Raw genomic sequence first — 19,119 nt, 5'->3', positions numbered from 1 at the left:
TTCAGACTGCATGGAAGGAACTGAGATGGGGAAAGTGAGGGGGAGAAAAGGGCAAGAAAGTGCTGGCAGTGAAAGCCATTTCTACCTGTCAGTTTTAATGTGGATGTAAGCCTCTAAATGACAGAGTGCCCAGTAGCTTGACGGGACACTTTTTCAGCTTCCTCCAAAGCTTGAGGAAAGAGCAAAGGTTAGTTAGAGGATTACGAGGTGCTGACGCCCATTCAAGTTTTTCTGACATAATCTGAGTTTAAATCAAAAGGGCATAAACAAAAAATAAACAGGCTTTCTTAGAATATCAGAGCACTCATCATCAATTGAAGCTGGAACAAAGTATTTTCAGGATCAATAATACAAGGCATTATATTCTTTTAGATAGTGCACATAATGTGCTATACCCCTCATGGGAGTATGACACGCAAGGGGCCTTCTGTCCCTGACTGGCGCCCACCTATACACAGCCCCCGGCCTGACCAGTCACTGGCCCTCACTACACTGTGCACACCCAGAGTGTGTGGCCGGAGGAGGGCAAACAACGCCTACCGTCCCCACAGCTGACTGAAAGCCCTGATCAGGCCCTGCCTTCCTGACACTGGCCAGTGCCGCAGCACCTACCTGTAGAGAGGCCTTCCAGCTCTGTACCTGCAAGCCCCAGCCCAACCCTCATCACCACCTTCCCTTGCAGTGTGCATGCAAATGGGAGAGAATGCAGCCACAGAAGAGCACAGCACACCCGGGGCCCCTGCAGCTGCTTTAGGTCCAGATCAGGCCCTGCCTCCAGTCACTGGCTCACACCACCGTACCTGGCTATAGCTACCCCCTCCAGCTATGGAAATCCATGTCCCCCAGCCCCAGCCCTGTCAATGGTCACCACTGCAGTATGTATACCAGAGGGTAGAGTGTGAAGCCAAGGGAAAGCACGCTGACACCCATGTCTTTAGCAGATGCCACTAAGCCCATAGTTGGCCCTGGCCCCTGCTACCTACTCTGACCCCCCATTACTATGAGTGTGTCTACAAGTGACCTCCCCTACTACATAGGCACTTGCAGCTGGGCCCTGCAACCAAGTGTGTGCACACCACTGGCTCCAGCCACCACTGATGCCTGCCCTGGTGCTTAGTTACTAGTCCTTGAGGCACCATTTAGGAGACCAATAGCAATTGCAGCCACTGCAGAATCCCCGTAGTGCTTGCCAAGGACCACACAATTGTTGATACTGTGAACCTTAGTGGCTGAGCCAAAGAGACATCATACTCCCTTGGACCCAGTGCTGCCACACACTCCTGCACCTGGGGCCCTGAGCCACTAGATCCACAGTTATAGCATAGTCCATTGTGCCTCCATCTGCAGGTGACAGGCTTCCCTTACTTAAATCAGCCCATGAAGTCTTTAAGAGGTGACTGTTTCTTCAAGGCTACACAAGGCTACAGGGACCACAAAGTATCAGGGAAACAAAATGCCATGAAAGTAATATAGGGGACCTCCAGTAACTGGCTCCAAAGAAAAGGAGATCCAGAAATTGCACAACAAATAATTCAAGATAATTGTTCTACAGACTCTCAGAGAGCTAAAAGAGAGCACAGATAAACAATTTAACAATATGGAGAAAACAACACACGAACAAAATGAAAACCTCAACAACAACAACAACAAAAACAGAACCAAACAGAAATTTTGGAATGAAGAATACAATGACTGAACTGAAGAATTCAATAGAGAGTTCACATGAAACTTGAACAAGTAGAAGTGAGAATCAGTGAGCTAGAATCTTGAAGACAGGTCAATTAAGATTATACAATTAGAACAACAACAACAAAAGAATGAGAAGGAATAAATAAAGCCTACAATAGATACAGAATACCATCAAAGGAAATAGTGTACACATTACTGGAGCCCCAAAAGGGGAAGACAGGGAGAAAGGAGTAAAAAGCTTATTTAACCAAATAATGGCTGAGAACTTTCCAGCCAGGAGGAGAGAACTGGACATCCAAATTCAAGCGAATAGGTCACTTCAAAATTTCAACCCAAAATGTTCTTCTCCAAGATGCATAATAATAAAAATTGTCTAAGACCAAATACAAAAAGAGAATTTAAAAAGCAAGAGAAGAAAAATTTCTCTCATAAAATGGAAACCCCATAAGGCTATCAGCAGATGTCTCAGCAGAAACCTTACAGAACAAGAGAGAATGGACTGATACATTTGAAGGGTTAGAAGAAAGAAACTGCCAATCAAGATTAATTTACCCAGCAAAATTCACCTTCAGAGTTGAAGAGTGAAATGAAGACCTTCACTAACAAAGAAAAGTTGAGGGAATTCATCATCATTAAACCCGCATTATAAAGACTGCTAAAAGGAGTTTTCAAGCTGAAACAAAAGGATATTAATTAGTTACACCAAAACATATAAGAGAGGACTGGGGTTGGCGGCGTGAACACAGCCTGCAGGGGGTTAGTGCGCCACGGCCGGCTGTGGGGGTTCGGGGAAAAGTCTGGACCTGCCAAAGAGGCAAGAGACATTTTCTTCCCTCTTTATTTCCTGGTGCACGAGGAGAGGGGATTAGGAACGCTGCTTAAAGGAGCTCCAGAGGTGGGTGCGAGCCGCGGATAAAAGCGCGGATCCCAGAGACAGACATGAGATGCTAAGGCTGCTGCTGCCACCACCAAGAAGCCTGTGTGCGAGCACAGGTCACTATCCACACCCCCCTTCTGGGGAGCCTGTGCAGCTCGCCAATGCCAGGGTCCCGGGATCCAGGGACAACTCCCCCGGGAGAACGCACGGCGCGCCTCAGGCTGCTGCAATGTCATGCTGGCCTCTGCCGCCGCAGGCCCGCTCTGCACTCTGTGACCCTCCCTACCCCCGGCCTGAGTGCGCCAGAGCGCCCGAGTCAGCGACTCCTTTAACCCCGTCTGTCTGAGCAAGGAACAGACGCCCTCCGGCGACCTACACGCAGAGGCAGGGCCAAATCCAAAGCTGAACCCCAGGAGCTGTGAGAACAAAGACGAGAAAGGGAAATCTCTCCCAGCAGCCACAGAAGCAGCGGATTAAAGCTCCACAATCAACTTGATGTACCCTGCATCTGTGGAATACATGAATAGACAACGAATCATCCCAAATTAAGGAGGTGGACTTTGAGAGCAAGATTTATTATTTTTTCCCCTTTTCATTTTTTTGTGAGTGTGTATGTGTATGCTTCTGTGTGAGGTTTTGTCTGTATAGTTTTGCTTCCACCATTTGTTCGAGGGTTCTATCCGTCCGTTTTTTTTGTTTTGTTTTTCTCTTAATAATTACTTTTTATTTTAATAATACTTTATCTTCATTCTTTCTTTCCTTCCTTCCCTCCTTTAGACAACGAATCCTCCGAAATTGAGGAGGTGGGCTTTAAGAGCAAGATTTATGATTTTTTCCTCTTTTCCTCTTTTTGTGAGTGTGTATGTGTATGCTTCTGTGTGAGATTTTGTCTGTATAGCTTTGCTTCCACAATTTGTTCCAGGGTTCTATCCATCCATTTTTTTGTTTTTTGGGTTTTTTTTCCTCTTAATAATTATTTTTTTATTTTTATAACTTCATTATATTTTATATTAATTTTATTTTACTTTATCGTCTTTCTTTCTTTTTTTCCTTCCTTCCCTCCTTCCTTCCTTGCTCCTTCCCTCCCTCCTTTCTATCTTTCTTTGTTTCTACTTCTACTAATTCTTTCTTTCTACTTTTTCTCCCTTTTCTTCTGAGCCGTGTGGATGAAAGGCTCTTGGTGCTGCAGCCAGGAATTAGTGCTGTGCCTCTGAGGTGGGAGAGCCAACTTCAGGACACTGGTCCACAAGAGACCTCCCAGCTCCACATAATATCAAATGGCGAAAATCTCCCAGAGATCCCCATTTCAACACCAGCACCCAGCTTCACTCAACGACCAGCAAGCTACAGTGCTGGACATCCTATGCCAAACAACTAGCAAGACAGGAACACAACCCCACCCATTAGCACAGAGGCTGCCCAAAATCATAATAAGTCCACAGACACCCCAAAACACACCACCAGACATGGACCTGCCCACAAGAAAGACAAAATCCAGCCTCATCTACGAGAACACAGGCACTAGTTCCCTCCACCAAGAAGCCTACACAACCCACTGAACCAACCTAGCCACTGGGGACAGACACCAAAAACAATGGGAACTACGAACCTGCAGCCTGCAAAAAGGAGACCCCAAACACAGTAAGATAAGCAAAATGAGAAGACAGAAAAACACACAGCAGATGAAGGAGCAAGATAAAAACCCACCAGACCTAACAAATGAAGAGGAAATAGGCAGTCTACCTGAAAAAGAATTCAGAATAATGATAGTAAAGATGATCCAAAATCTTGGAAATAGAATGGACAAAATGCAAGAAGCAGTTAACAAGGACCTAGAAGAAATAAAGATGAAACAGACAATGATGAACAACACAATAAATGAAATGAAAAATACTCTAGATGGGATCAATAGCAGAATAAATGAGGCAGAAGAACGGATAAGTGACCTGGAAGATAAAATAGTGGAAATAACTACTGCAGAGCAGAATAAAGAAAAAAGAATGAAAAGAACTGAGGACAGTCTCAGAGACCTCTGGGACAACATTAAACGCACCAACATTCGAATTATAGGGGTTCCAGAAGAAGAAGAGAAAAAGAAAGGGACTGAGAAAATATTTGAAGAGATTATAGTTGAAAACTTCCCTAATATGGGAAAGGAAATAGTTAATCAAGTCCAGGAAGCACAGAGAGTCCCATACAGGATAAATCCAAGGAGAAATACGCCAAGACACATATTAATCAAACTGTCAAAAATTAAATACAAAGAAAACATATTAAAAGCAGCAAGGGAAAAACAACAAATAACACACAAGGGAATCCCCATAAGGTTAACAGCTGATCTTTCAGCAGAAACTCTGCAAGCCAGAAGGGAGTGGCAGGACATATTGAAAGTGATGAAGGAGAAAAACCTGCAACCAAGATTACTCTACCCAGCAAGGATCTCATTCAGATTTGATGGAGAAATTAAAACCTTTACAGACAAGCAAAAGTAGAGAGTTCAGCACCCCCAAACCAGCTCTACAACTGCTAAAGGAACTTCTCTAGGCAAGAAACACAAGAGAAGGAAAAGACCTACAATAACGAACCCAAAACAATTAAGAAAATGGGAATAGGAACATACATATCGATAATAACCTTAAATGTAAATGGACTAAATGCTCCCACCAAAAGACACAGATTGGCTGACAGGATACAAAAACAAGACGCATATATTTGCTGTCTACAAGAGACCCCCTTCAGACCTAGAGACACATACAGACTGAAAGTAAGGGGATGGAAAAAGATACTTCATGCAAATGGAAGCCAAAAGAAAGCTGGAGTAGCAATTCTCATATCAGACAAAATAGTCTTTAAAATAAAGACTGTTACAAGAGACAAAAAAGGACACTACATAATGATCAAGGGATCAATCCAAGAAGAGATAACAATTGTAAATATTTATGCACCCAACATAGGAGCACCCCAATACATAAGGCAAATACTAACAGCCATAAAAGTGGAAATCGACAGTAACACATTCATAGTAGGGGACTTTAACACCCCACTTTCACCAATGGACAGATCATCAAAATGAAAATAAATAAGGAAACCCAAGCTTTAAATGATACATTAAACAAGATGGACTTAATTGATATTTATAGAACATTCCATCGAAAAACAACAGAATACACATTTTTCTCTAGTGCTCATGGAACATTCTCCAGGATAGATTTCATCTTGGGTCACAAATCAAGCCTTGGTAAATTTTAAAAAATTGAAATTGTATCAAGTGTCTTTTCTGACCACAACGCTATGAGACTAGATATCAATTACAGGAAAAGATCTGTAAAAAATACAAACACATGGAGGCTAAACAGTACACTACTTAATAACGAAGTAATCACTGAAGAAATCAAAGAGGAAATAAAAAAATACCTAGAAACAAATGACAACAGAGACATGACGACTCAAAATCTACGGGATGCAGCAAAAGCAGTTCTAAGAGGGAAGTTTATAGCAATACAATCCTACCTTAAGAAACAGGAAACATCTCGAATAAACAACCTAACTTTGCACCTAAAGCAATTAGAGAAAGAAGAACAAAAAAACCCCAAAGCTAGCAGAAGGAAAGAAATCATAAAAATCAGATCAGAAATAAATGAAAAAGAAATGAAGGAAACAATAGGAAAGATCAATAAAACTAAAAGATAAACAAAATTGATAAACCATTAGCCAGGCTCATCAAGAAAAAAAGGAAGAAGACCCAAATCAATAGAATTAGAAATGAAAATTGAGAAGTAACAACTGACACTGCAGAAATACAAAAGATCACGAGAGATTACTACAAGCACCTCTATGCCAACAAAACGGACAACCTGGAAGAAATGGACAAATTCTTAGAAAGGCACAACCTGCCAAGACTGAATCAGGAAGGAATAGAAAATATGAACAGATCAATCACAAGCACTGAAATTGAAACTGTGATTAAAAATCTTCCAACAAACAAAAGCCAGGACCAGATTGGCTTCACAGGCGAATTCTATCAAACATTTAGAGAAGAGCTAACACCTATCCTTCTCAAACTCTTCCAAAATATAGCAGAGGGAGGAACACTCCCAAACTCATTCTACGAGGCCACCATCACCTTGATACCAAAACCAGACAAGGATGTCACAAAGAAAGAAAACTACAGGCCAATATCACTGATGAACATAGATGCAAAAATCCTCAACAAAATACTAGCAGACAGAATCCAACAGCACATTAAATGGATAGTACACCATGATCAAGTGGGGTTTATTCCAGGAATGCAAGGATTCTTCAATATACGCAAATCAATCAACATGATACACCATATTGACAAACTGAAGGAGAAAAACCATATGATCATCTCAATAGATGCAGAAAGAGCTTTTGACAAAAGTCAACACCCATTTATGAGAAAAGTCCTGCAGAAAGTAGGCATAGAGGGAACTTTCCTCAACATAATAAAGGCCATATATGACAAACTCACAGCCAACATCGTCCTCAATGGTGAAAAACTGAAAGCATGTCCACTAAGATCAGGAACAAGACAAGGTTGCCCACTCTCACCACTGTTATTCAACATAGTTATGGAAGTTATAGCCACAGCAATCAGAGAAGAAAAAGAAATAAAAGGAATCCAAATCGGAAAAGAAGAAGTAAAGCTGTCACTGTTTGCAGATGACATGATAATATACATAGAGAATCCTAAAGATGCTACCAGAAAACTACTAGAGCTAATCAATGAATCTGGTAAAGTAGCAGGATACAAAATTAATGCACAGAAATCTCTGGCAATCCTATATACTAAGGATGAAAAATCTGAAAGTGACATCAAGGAAACACTCCCATTTACTATTGCAACAAAAAGAAAAAAATATCTAGGAATAAACCTACCTAAGGAGACAAAAGACCTGTATGCAGAAAATTATAAGACACTGATAAAAGAAATTAAAGATGATACAAATAGATGGAGAGATATACCATGTTCTTGGATTGGAAGAATCAACATTGTGAAAATGACTCTACTACCCAAAGCAATCTACAGATTCAATGCAATCCCTATCAAACTACCACTGGCATTTTTCACAGAACTAGAAGAAAAAATTTCACAATTTGTATGGAAACACAAAAGACCCCGAATTGCTAAAGCCATAATGAGAACGTAAAATGGAGCTGGAGGAATCAGGCTGCCTGACTTCAGACTATACTACAAAGCTACAGTAATCAAGACAGTATGGTACTGGCACAAAAACAGAAAGATAGATCAATGGAATAGGATAGAAAGCCCAGAGATAAACCCATGCACATATGGTCACCTTATCTTTGATAAAGGTGGCAGGAATATACAGTGGAGAAAGGACAGCCTCTTCAATAAGTGGTGCTGGGAAAATTGGACAGGTACATGTAAAAGTATGAGATTAGATCACTCCCTAACACCATACACAAAAATAAGCTCAAAATGGATTAAAGACCTAAATGTAAGGCCAGAAACTATCAAACTCTTAGAGGAAAACATAGGCAGAACACTCTATGACATAAATCACAGCAAGATCCTTCTTGACCCATCTCCTAGAGTAATGGAGATAAAAACAAAAATAAACAAATGGGACCTAATGAAACTTCAAAGCTTTTGCACAGCAAAGGAAACCATAAACAAGACCAAAAGACAGCCCTCAGAATGGGAGAAAATATTTGCAAATGAATCAACTGACAAAGGATTAATCTCTAAAATTTACAGGCAGCTCATGCAGCTCAATAACAAAAAAATAAACAACCCAATCCAAAAATGGGCAGAAGACCTAAATAGACATTTCTCCAAAGAAGATATACAGACTGCCAACAAACACATGAAAGAATGCTCAACATCATTAATCATTAGAGAAATGCAAATCAAAACTACAATGAGATATCATCTCACACCAGTCAGAATGGCCATCATCAAAAAATCTAGAAACAATAAATGCTGGAGAGGGTGTGGAGAAAAGGGAACACTCTTGCACTGCTGGTGGGAATGTGAATTGGTTCAGCCACTGTGGAGAACAGTATGGAGGTTCCTTAAAAAACTACAAATAGAACTACCATATGACCCAGCAATCCCACTACTGGGCATATACCCTGAGAAAACCATAATTCAAAAACAATCATGTACCATAATGGTCACTGCAGCTCTATTTACAATAGCCCGGAGATGGAAACAACCTAAGTGTCCATCGACGGATGAATGGATAAAGAAGATGTGGCACATATATACAACGGAATATTACTCAGCCATAAAAAGAAACAAAATTGAGCTATTTGTAATGAGGTGGATAGACCTAGAGTCTGTCATACAGAGTGAAGTAAGTCAGAAAGAGAGAGACAAATACCGTATGCTAACACATATATATGGAATTTAAGAAAAAAAATGTCATGAAGAACCTAGGGGTAAAACAGGAATAAAGACACAGACTTACTGGAGAATGGACTTGGGGATATGGGGAGGGGGAAGGGTAAACTGTGACAAAGCGAGAGAGAGGCATGGACATATATACACTACCAAACGTAAGGTAGATAGCTAGTGGGAAGCAGCCGCATAGCACAGGGAGATCAGCTCGGTGCTTTGTGATTGCCTGGAGGGGTGGGATAGGGAGGGTGGGAGGGAGGGAGACACAAGCGGGAAGAGATATGGGAACATATGTATATATATAACTGATTCATTTTGTTGTGAAGCTGAAACTAACATACCATTGTAAAGCAATTATACTCCAATTAAGAAAAAAAAATTAGAAACAAACAAACAAAAAAAAACAAACATATAAAAATATATAACACACTGGTAAAAGTAAGCATATAGTCGGATTCAGAATACCCTAATACTGTAAAATGGTTATGTGCTACTATTTAACTCTAAAATGAAGGTTAAAGGGCAAAAGTATTAAAAATACCAATAAGTTCAATGATTTGTTAATTGGATACACAATAAAACATGTAAATGGTGTTATCAAAAATGTGAAAGTGGGGAGTCAAAGGGTAGAGAATTTGTATGTGATTTTGTATACCACTACATCTATAAGATGTTTTATATAAACCTCATGGGAACCACAAAGTCTATAAAAGATAAACAAGAGGTAAAGAGAAGAAAATCAAAGCATACCACAATGGAACATCATGAAGTTACAAACAAAAAGGGAAGAAAGGAAGAAAAAAATAAAACTACAAACAGCCAGGAAATAATAAGGTGTCATCAGTAAGTCCTTACATATCAATAATTACTATAAATATTAATAAGTTGTTTTCTCCAATAAAAAGGCACTGAGTGGCTGGAAAGATTAAAAAAACAAAAAAGACCCAACTATATGCTGCATATGAGACATTCACCTCAGCTCTAAAAACACACATAGATTCAAAGTGAAGAGATGGCAAAAGATACTCCATGCAAGTGGAAACCAAAAGAGAGCAGGGACACCTATACTAATATCAGTAAAAATAGACTTCACCTCAAAAGTGGTAATAAAAAACAAAGATGGTCATTATACAATGATAAGGGGTCAAGAATATATGACAACCATAAATATATATGAACCCAGCATCAGAGCATCTGAATATATTAAGCAAATAGTAACAGATCTGATGGGAGAAACAGACAACAGTACAATAATTCAGATCTGCAAATAAAAGGATTACATAGATTAGTACAAGTGATAATCCAGTCCCTGTTACTCCATCTTGGCTGCAAGTGGAAATTGAATCTTTGTCTTTTGAAAGTGGACTTGATATTTAAAAACAGCCCAAAGAGAGTGCCCTGAAGACTATTAGAAAATGGAGGACTTTGGACATTTTGGCACCTCATCTCCACACTGGATGGATTTTATAAAGAAAAAGAAGTATTTTCTGAAGGAAAATTAGATTTCTGAACTAGTAATGGAGGGCAGTAGTATGAAGTTCTTGATTAAAAATAAGTGAAAACTATCTATGGATAATCCCATGTCTTCAAGTATAAGGGCTTTTAAAAATCTATATGAACAATATAGTTTTCTAAAAATTTATTTATTTATTTATTTTTGGCTGTGTTGAGTCTTCGTTGCTGCGTGCGGGCTTTCTCTAGTTGCGGCGAGTGGGAGCTACACTTCGTTGTGGTGTGCAGGCTTCTCACTGCAGTGGCTTCTCTTGTTGTAGAGCATGGGCTCTAGGCATGCAGACTTCAGTGGTTGTGGTACGTGGGCTTAGCAGTTGTGGTGCATGGGCTTACTTGCTCTGTGGCATGTGGCATCTTCCGGGACCAGGGCTCAAACCTGTTTCCCCTGCATTGACAGGCAGATTTTTAACCACTGCGCCACCAGGGAAGCCCCTTTTTTAAAAGATGTTTTTAAAAATATTTTATCATGACTGGTTCTCCTGTCAATTTGGAAAGATGAACTTGGCTCTCATTCCTATCACCAATTTGGAAGTCCTGAGGCAGAGCTGAGCGACAAGCAGGTTAAGTGATTAACCGATTAACTGATCTGTGAGGAGCAGCGCTGGGAGGGCAGAGGGTGAAGTACCCCTCTTTCATGAGATAGTACCCCTTATTCATCTACATGAGATAGATCATTTAGACAGAAAATAAACAAGGAAACATCGGACTTGAATAATACTTCAGACCAAATCAACCAAAGAGACATATACAGAACATTTCATCCAACAACAGCAGAATACACATTCTTCTCAAGTTCATAAGGAACATTCTGCAATACAGATCACATGACGGGTCATGAAACAAGTATCAACAAATTTTAAAAGATTGAGATTACATCAAATATATCTTTTCTGACCACAGTGGTATGAAAGTAGAAATAAATAACAGAAGAAAAGCTGGAAAATTCACTAATATGTGGGATTAAACAACATCTCCTGAACAACCAATGGATCAAAGAATAAATCAAAAAGGAAACCAAGAAATATCTTGAAACAACTGACAATGGAAGAATAACATATCAAAATCTATGGGATGCTGCAAAAGCAGTTCAAAGAGAATAGTTTATCATGATAAGTACCTACATTAAGAAACAAGAACAATCTGAAATCAACAATCTTATTTTATACCACAAGAAACTAGAAAAAGAAGGACTAAGCCCAAAGTTATCAGAAGGAAGAAAATAACAACAATCAGAACAGAAAGAAATGAAATAGAGACCAAAAAATCAATAGAAATGAACTATTTTTTGGAAAGATAAACAAAATTAACAAACCTTTAGCTAAACTAACTCAGAAAAAGAAAGGATTCAAATAAATAAAATCAGAAATGAAAGAGAAAAAATATAACTGCTACCCCAGAAATGAAGGCTCATGAGACTACTAAGAACAAATTACACACCAACAAACTGGAAAATCTAGATGAAATGAATAAATTCCTAGAAATATACAACCTACCAAGAATGAATCATGAAGAAAGAAAATCTGAACAGGCTAATATGAAGTAAGAGAATTGAATCTGTAATCAAAAACCTCCCAAGATAGAAAAGTCCCAGACAAGATGGTCTCACTGGTGAATTCTGTGAAACATTGAAAGAAGAATTAATGCCACTCCTTCTCAAAACTCCAAAACTCCAAAAATTGAAGAGGAGAGAAGAGTTTATAGCAATAAATACCTACATTAAGAAACAAGAACTAATTTATGAGGCCAGCATTACCCTGATACCAAAGCCATATAAAGATACTACAAGAAATGAATAATACAGAACAATATCCCTGATATAGATAGCAAAATTCTCAACAAAATATTAGCAAACCAAATTCAACAGCACATTAGCAAGATCATTCACGATGATCAAGTGGGATTTATCCCTGGGGTGCAAGGATGGCTCAGTATCTGCAAATCAAACAATGTGATACACAGTATCATCAGGATAGAAGATAAAAATCATACAACTGGGCTTCCCTGGTGGCACAGTGGTTGAGAGTCCGTCTGCCGATGCAGGGGACACGGGTTCGTGCCCCAGTCCGGGAAGATCCCACATGCTGCGGAGTGGCTGGGCCCATGAGCCATGGCCGCTGAGCCTGTGTGTCCGGAGCCTGTGCTCCACAACGGGAAAGGCCACAACAGTGAGAGGCCCGCATACCGCAAAAAAAATAAAAAATCATACAATTATCTCAATAGACATAGAAAAAACATTTGACATAGTTAAAAATCCTTTTATGATAAAAATTCTTCATAAATTGGATATAGAAGGTACTGCAACACAATAAAAGCTGTATATGAAAAACCCACAGCCAACACTATAATCAATGGTGAAAGTTTGAAAGGTTTTCCTCCAAGACGAGGAACAAGACAAGGGTGTCCACTCTCACAATTCCTATTCAACATAGGACTGTAAATCCTAGCCAGAGCAATCAGGAAAGAAAAACAAATAAAAGGCATCCAAAATAGGAAAGGGAGAACTAAAAATGTCTTTGTGTACAGATAATACTGTGTACTATACGGAAAATCCTAAAGACTCCACCAAAACACTGCTAGAATAATCAACAAATTCAGTAACACTGCAGGATACAAAATACAGTTGCATTTCTATACACTAACAACAAAACATCTGAAAAAGACATAAAGAAAACAATCTCATTCACAATAGCATCAAAAACAATAAAACATAAATAAATCTAACTAAGGAGGTGAAAGATGTGTACACAGACAACTACAAGACTTTGATGAAAGAAACTGAGGAAAATATAAATAAATGGAAAGATATCCAGGGTCCATGAATTGGAGGAATTAATATTGGTAAAATGCCTATATCACCCAAAGACATCTGTAGAGTCTATGCAATCTCCATCAAACTTCCAATGGCATTTTTCACAGAAATAGAAAAAAAAAATTATAAAATCTGTATGGAGCCACAAAAGACCCTAAATAATGAAAGTAATCTTGAGAAAGAAGAACAAAGCTGGAGGCATCACAGTTTCCATTTCAAACTATACCACAAGGCTATAATAATCAAAATAGTATGATACTGGAATAAAAACTGACTAATAGAGCAGTGGAATAGATTGAGAGCCCAGACAAAAACCCCAGGATATATGGCCAACTAATATTTTATAAGGGAACCAAGAACACTCAATGAATAAAAAATAGTCTCTTCAACAAATGATGCTGGGAAAAATACATATTTGTATACAAAAGAATAAAGCTAGACCCTTATCTTACATCACTCACAATAATGAACTCAAAACGGATAAAAGACCTAAATGTAAGATCCAAAACCATCAAACTCCCTGGATAAAACATAGGGAAAAAGCTCCTTGACACTGGTCTCAGCAGCTATTACCTGGATACAATACCTAAAGCACAAACAATAAAAGCAAAAATAAATAAGTGTACATCAAACTAAAAAGCTGCTGCACAGCAAAATAAACAATCAACAAAATGAATAGGTAACCCACAGAACAGGAGAAAATATCTGCAATTCATTTATCTGATACGGGGTTAATATTCAAAATAACTCATACAACTCAATAGCAGAAAAACTAACAACCTGCTTAAAAAATGGGCAAAAGACCTGAATAGACATGTTCACAAAGAAGACATAAAGATGGCCAACAGGTACATGAAAAGATGTTCACCTCCACTAGTCATCAGGGAAATAAAAATCAAAACTGCAATGAGATATTACCTCACACCAGTGAGAATAGCTATCATGAAAAATACAAGTGATGACAAGTGTTGGTGAGGGTGTAGAGAAAAGCGAACCCTCATGCACTTGTGGGAATGCAAACCAGTACAGCCATTATGGAAAACAAAATGGGGTTTCCTCAAAAGTTAAAAACAGAACTAAAATATGATCCAGTAATTCTACTTGTGGGTATTTATCTGAAGGAAACAAAAACACTATGTCAAAGAAATATCTGCACCACCATGTTCATGGCAGCATTATTTTCAATAGCCGAGACATGAAAATAACCTGTGTCTATCAATGGATGAATAGATAACAATAATGTGGTATATATACAATAGAATATTATTCAGCCATAAACAAATAATGAAATCCTACCATTTTCAAAAACATGGATGGAACCTGAGGGCATTATGCTAAGTGAAATAAGTCAGATAGAGAAAGACAAATACTGTATGATCGATCTCACATCTGAAATCTAAAAAAAATAAATTAAAAAACCCAAAGAGATCAGATTTGTGTTACCAGAGAAAGGGGTTGGGGAATGAGGGAAATGGATAGAGGTCGAAATGTGCAAATTTCCAGTTATAACATCACTAAGTACTGGGGATGTAATGTACAATGTAATGTCTATAGTTAACACTGCTGTATGGTATACAAGAAAACTGTTGAGGGCAAATAGATTGTAAGAGTTCTCATCAAAAGGAAAAAAACACTTCTTTTTTTGTATCTATATGAGATGATGGAGGTTAACTAAATTTACTGTAGTAGTCATTTCACAATATTTGTAGGCCAAGTCACTATGATGTCTACCTTAAACTTATACTGTTTCATGCAAACGAGAGCCTTGTTCCTTTTATTCAACTTTGACACTGCCTGGCACTCAAAAATATTTGCTTAAATGGTATCCTGATTTTGTACACTTTTTAAATTGTGGGAATGTTTTGCTCTTTGTTCTTAAAAACTGAAGTATAATTTACATATTGTAAATTGCACAAATCTCAAGGTTACTACAGTTTGATAAATTTTGACAAATGTATATATGAGGTAACCTCAGACTGAATCAAGATAACATTTCTATCACCATGGAGAGCTTTTTCATACCCTTTCCAATCAATCCCTCTGCACCAACAACTGCTATTATGAGTTCTACTGTTATACATTACATTTATCTGCCTTTTGAACTTTCCATAAGAGGAAACATGCAGTTGGCACTCTTTTTGGTCAACATGATGTTTTGGAGATCTCTCCAGGTCACTGAATGTATCAATATTTTGTTCCTTTTTGGTTGCTGAGTAATATTCCATTTTATGAGTATAACACAATGTACTTCCTGCTGTCTTGGTGATGAACACTTGGTTTGTTTCAGATATATTATTTCATGAAAATAAAATACATTATGCACACTCTTATACAAATATTTTTGTGTACATATGAACTTATTTCTCTCAGGCATATAGACTTGAGGTATAATTGCTGGGTAATAGAACAGATGTCTGGTTAACTTTATTAGAAACTTCCCAATGGTTCTCCTAAGGGCTTATACCATTTTACATTCACACCAGCAATGTATGAGAGTTATAGTTTCTCTACATCCTTGCTAACACTTGATATTATTATTCTTACAGGTGTCTGGTGGTATTACCCTGTGGTTTTATTTTGCATTTCCCTAGTAATAAGTTTGAGCATCATTTAAAGTAGTGTTGTGAAGTATGTGTTCAAATATATTGCCATTAAAATTTTTTAGATTATTGATTTGAATTATTTCTTTGTATAAACAAATGTGGTTTCTTTATAATATGAATGTTTTCTCTCAGTGACTGACTTTTTTTCTTAATGGTGTCTACCATACAATTCTGAGCAAGGCATAAGTATCCTTGAAATTATTTTACCCATATTTTCTTAGGATACAGTTTACAAGAAATTAAATTTCTAAGTCAGAAAGTGTGTGTGTATGCCTATAAATACACACACAATTCCTCCTCCCCCCCAGTTCAGATCCTGTACACACACATTAAAGCACTCAGACTAGGTCTTTGGGGCCTCAGATTTTAGTCTTACGTTTCCACTAATTATCATTTTCAGATACACACTACGATTCTCCCCTTTCCTCTTATACCTTAACCATATTTCTCACCTATTAAAAAAGAGCCCTCCTAAATATAATAAGGATGAAAAAGAATAAACAGTTGTTAAGAACCTACTATGTGAGGGGCACAGAACTATCATCTGGATATAAATGATCTCATTCAATCCACAGACCAAACCAATGAATTTTATTCTCATTTCATTTTTCATAACTAAAGAAGCTGAAATCTGAGTTACCCAAGCATATCCAATTAGCAAATGGTAGAGATAGGATTCAAATCAGGTGGTCTGTCTCTAAATCTCAGTACGTTTCTCCATTCAACTGGGTGTTTTCTAATAAAATTTCAAGAAAACAGTGTAGCAAAACTGATATAAAAACACAATTTAACTTCCACTTCCAGCACCACGTGCAAGGGCCTTGGAAGTCACCACTACATCCTAACAGCAAGTAAAAAGCTGAAGAGATGAAAAATCAACAGCTCTTTCTGGATTCCTAAGAGAGGAGAGAAGAGGACACACAACAAACCGCTGTCTCCAAGACTGGAGGGACAGGCGAATACAGGTTATTCTGGCTTATCCGAACAGAGACTCAGGAGCAGAAAGTGACACGAGAGGGAAAGTGGCAACTGTAAATGACAATTTGCTGAAAGCTCAGTGCAGACATGTCTGAGAGTTAAAACTCCGGGGCGGGGGGGCTTCCCTGGTGGCGCAGTGGTTGAGAGTCCGCCTGCCGATGCAGGGGATGCGGGTTCGTGCCCCGGTCCGAGAGGATCCCACATGCCGCGGAGCGGCTGGGCCCATGAGCCATGGCCGCTGAGCCTGCGCGTCCGGAGCCTGTGCTCCGCAACGGGAGAGGCCACAACAGTGAGAGGCCCGCGTACCGCAAAACTGCAATAAGAAGCCCGTGCACCACAATGAAGGGTAGCCCCCGCTCATCCCAACTAGGGAAAGCCCACGTGCAGCGACAAAGACACAGCCAAAAATAAATTAAAAAAAAAAAAAAAAAAAAAAACTCCAGAGGAAACCAGTAATGGAGTGGAGGGACAAAAATATTGAGAGACTTACCTTTAGGAGCGACAAGGTCCCCACAATAAATATCAGAGAAAAATTCTCTCAGGCTTACGGCAGGGAAGAGGAAAAGGAGCCATTTTAAAACATGCCAGGTCTTAACAAGACCTGCCCTAAGGAGAAATTAATTAACCAGAGCCCAACCTGCTGGGCTATTATCAGAGCATAACTGACACCTGAGCAAGGGAAATACCCAATTCCAGCCCACTCTAGCTATCCTGTCCTACCTAAGGGGAGAGAAAAAAAGAGAAACACGTGAGAAGTTCACAGTCCAGAGGCATAGGTTCACTAAAAGCCTGGGACCTGATCATGGTTCTATAGAGGGCTTCTCATCCCGATATACCTCACCCCACATTCCTAACGGCCTATTTACAGCAATTCCTTTCACCTGGTACATCATGTCTGGCTATCCAGAAAAAATTACAAGGCATACAAACAGGCCGAAACACAATTTGAAGAGACAGGCCAAGCATCAGAACTAGACTTAAATATGGCAGGGACATTGGAGTTATTAGGCTGGGAATGTAAAACAACTCTCATTAATAGACTAAAGGTCCTAATGGATAAAGTAGACTGTGTGTAAGAATAGATGGGCACTCTAAGCAGAGAGATGGAAATCCTATGAAAGGATCAAAAAGGAATTCTAGATGTAAAAACACCTGTAACAGAAATAAAGCATGCCTTTATGGGCTTATTCGTTAAACTACACACAGCTGAGGAAAGAATTTCTCAGCTAGAAGATATATTAATAGAATCCTCAAAAAATAAAGAAACCAAAAGCTAGTTCTCTGAAAAGATCAATAAAATTGATAAGACTCTAGCTAGGCTACTTAAGAAAATGGAAGAGATGGCATGAATTACTAATATCAGAAGTGAAAGAGGGCACATCACTACAGATCTCATAGACATTAAAAGGATAATAAAGGAATGCCATAAATAACCCTATGCCCACAAATTTGATTACCTAGATGAAATGGACCACTTCCTTGAAAGATACAATCTACCAAAACTCACACAAGAAGACACAGATGATCTGAATAGTCATATATTTATTAAAGATATTGAAACAATAATGAATAACCTCCCCAAACAGAGAGCATCTAGATATAGACATTATACTCTTCACAAAAATTAACTCAAAATAACCCTAAATGTAAAACGTAAAACTGTAAGACTCTTTAGAAGATAACCTAGGAGAAAATCTAGGTGACCTTGGGTATGGTGATGCCTTTTTAGATACAACATCAAAGACATGATCCATAAAAGAAATAATGGATAAGGTGCACTTCATTAAAATTAAAAATTTCTGCAAGAGTTTATCAAGAGAAGAAGAAGACAAGCCACGGGCTGGAGATATTTGCAAAAGCAGATCTGATAAAGGACTGTTATCTAAAATATACAAACGACTCTTAAAACTCAAAAATAAGTTAACAATCAACCCAAGTAAAAAAAGGACCAAAGACCTTACTAGACACCTCACCAAAAATATATAGATGGCAAATGGGCATATGAAAAGAAACTACACATATGTCATCAGGGAAATTCAAACAGTAATGAGATACCATTACATTCTAGAAATCGGATGGCCGATTTCTAGAACCCTGAGAACACCAAATGTTGGTAAGGATGTGGATGAACAGGAACTCTCATTCATTGCTGGTATGTATACAAAATGGCACAGTCACTTTGGAAGACAGTTTGGCAGTTTCTTACAAAATTAAACATACTCTTACCATATAATCCAGCAGTTGTACTTTATGTTATTTATCC

Source organism: Lipotes vexillifer, unplaced genomic scaffold, assembly GCF_000442215.2.
Source record: "Lipotes vexillifer unplaced genomic scaffold, Lipotes_vexillifer_v1.1 scaffold971, whole genome shotgun sequence".
Taxonomy (NCBI): domain Eukaryota; kingdom Metazoa; phylum Chordata; class Mammalia; order Artiodactyla; family Lipotidae; genus Lipotes; species Lipotes vexillifer.
Note: the sequence above shows the minus strand (reverse complement) of the source record.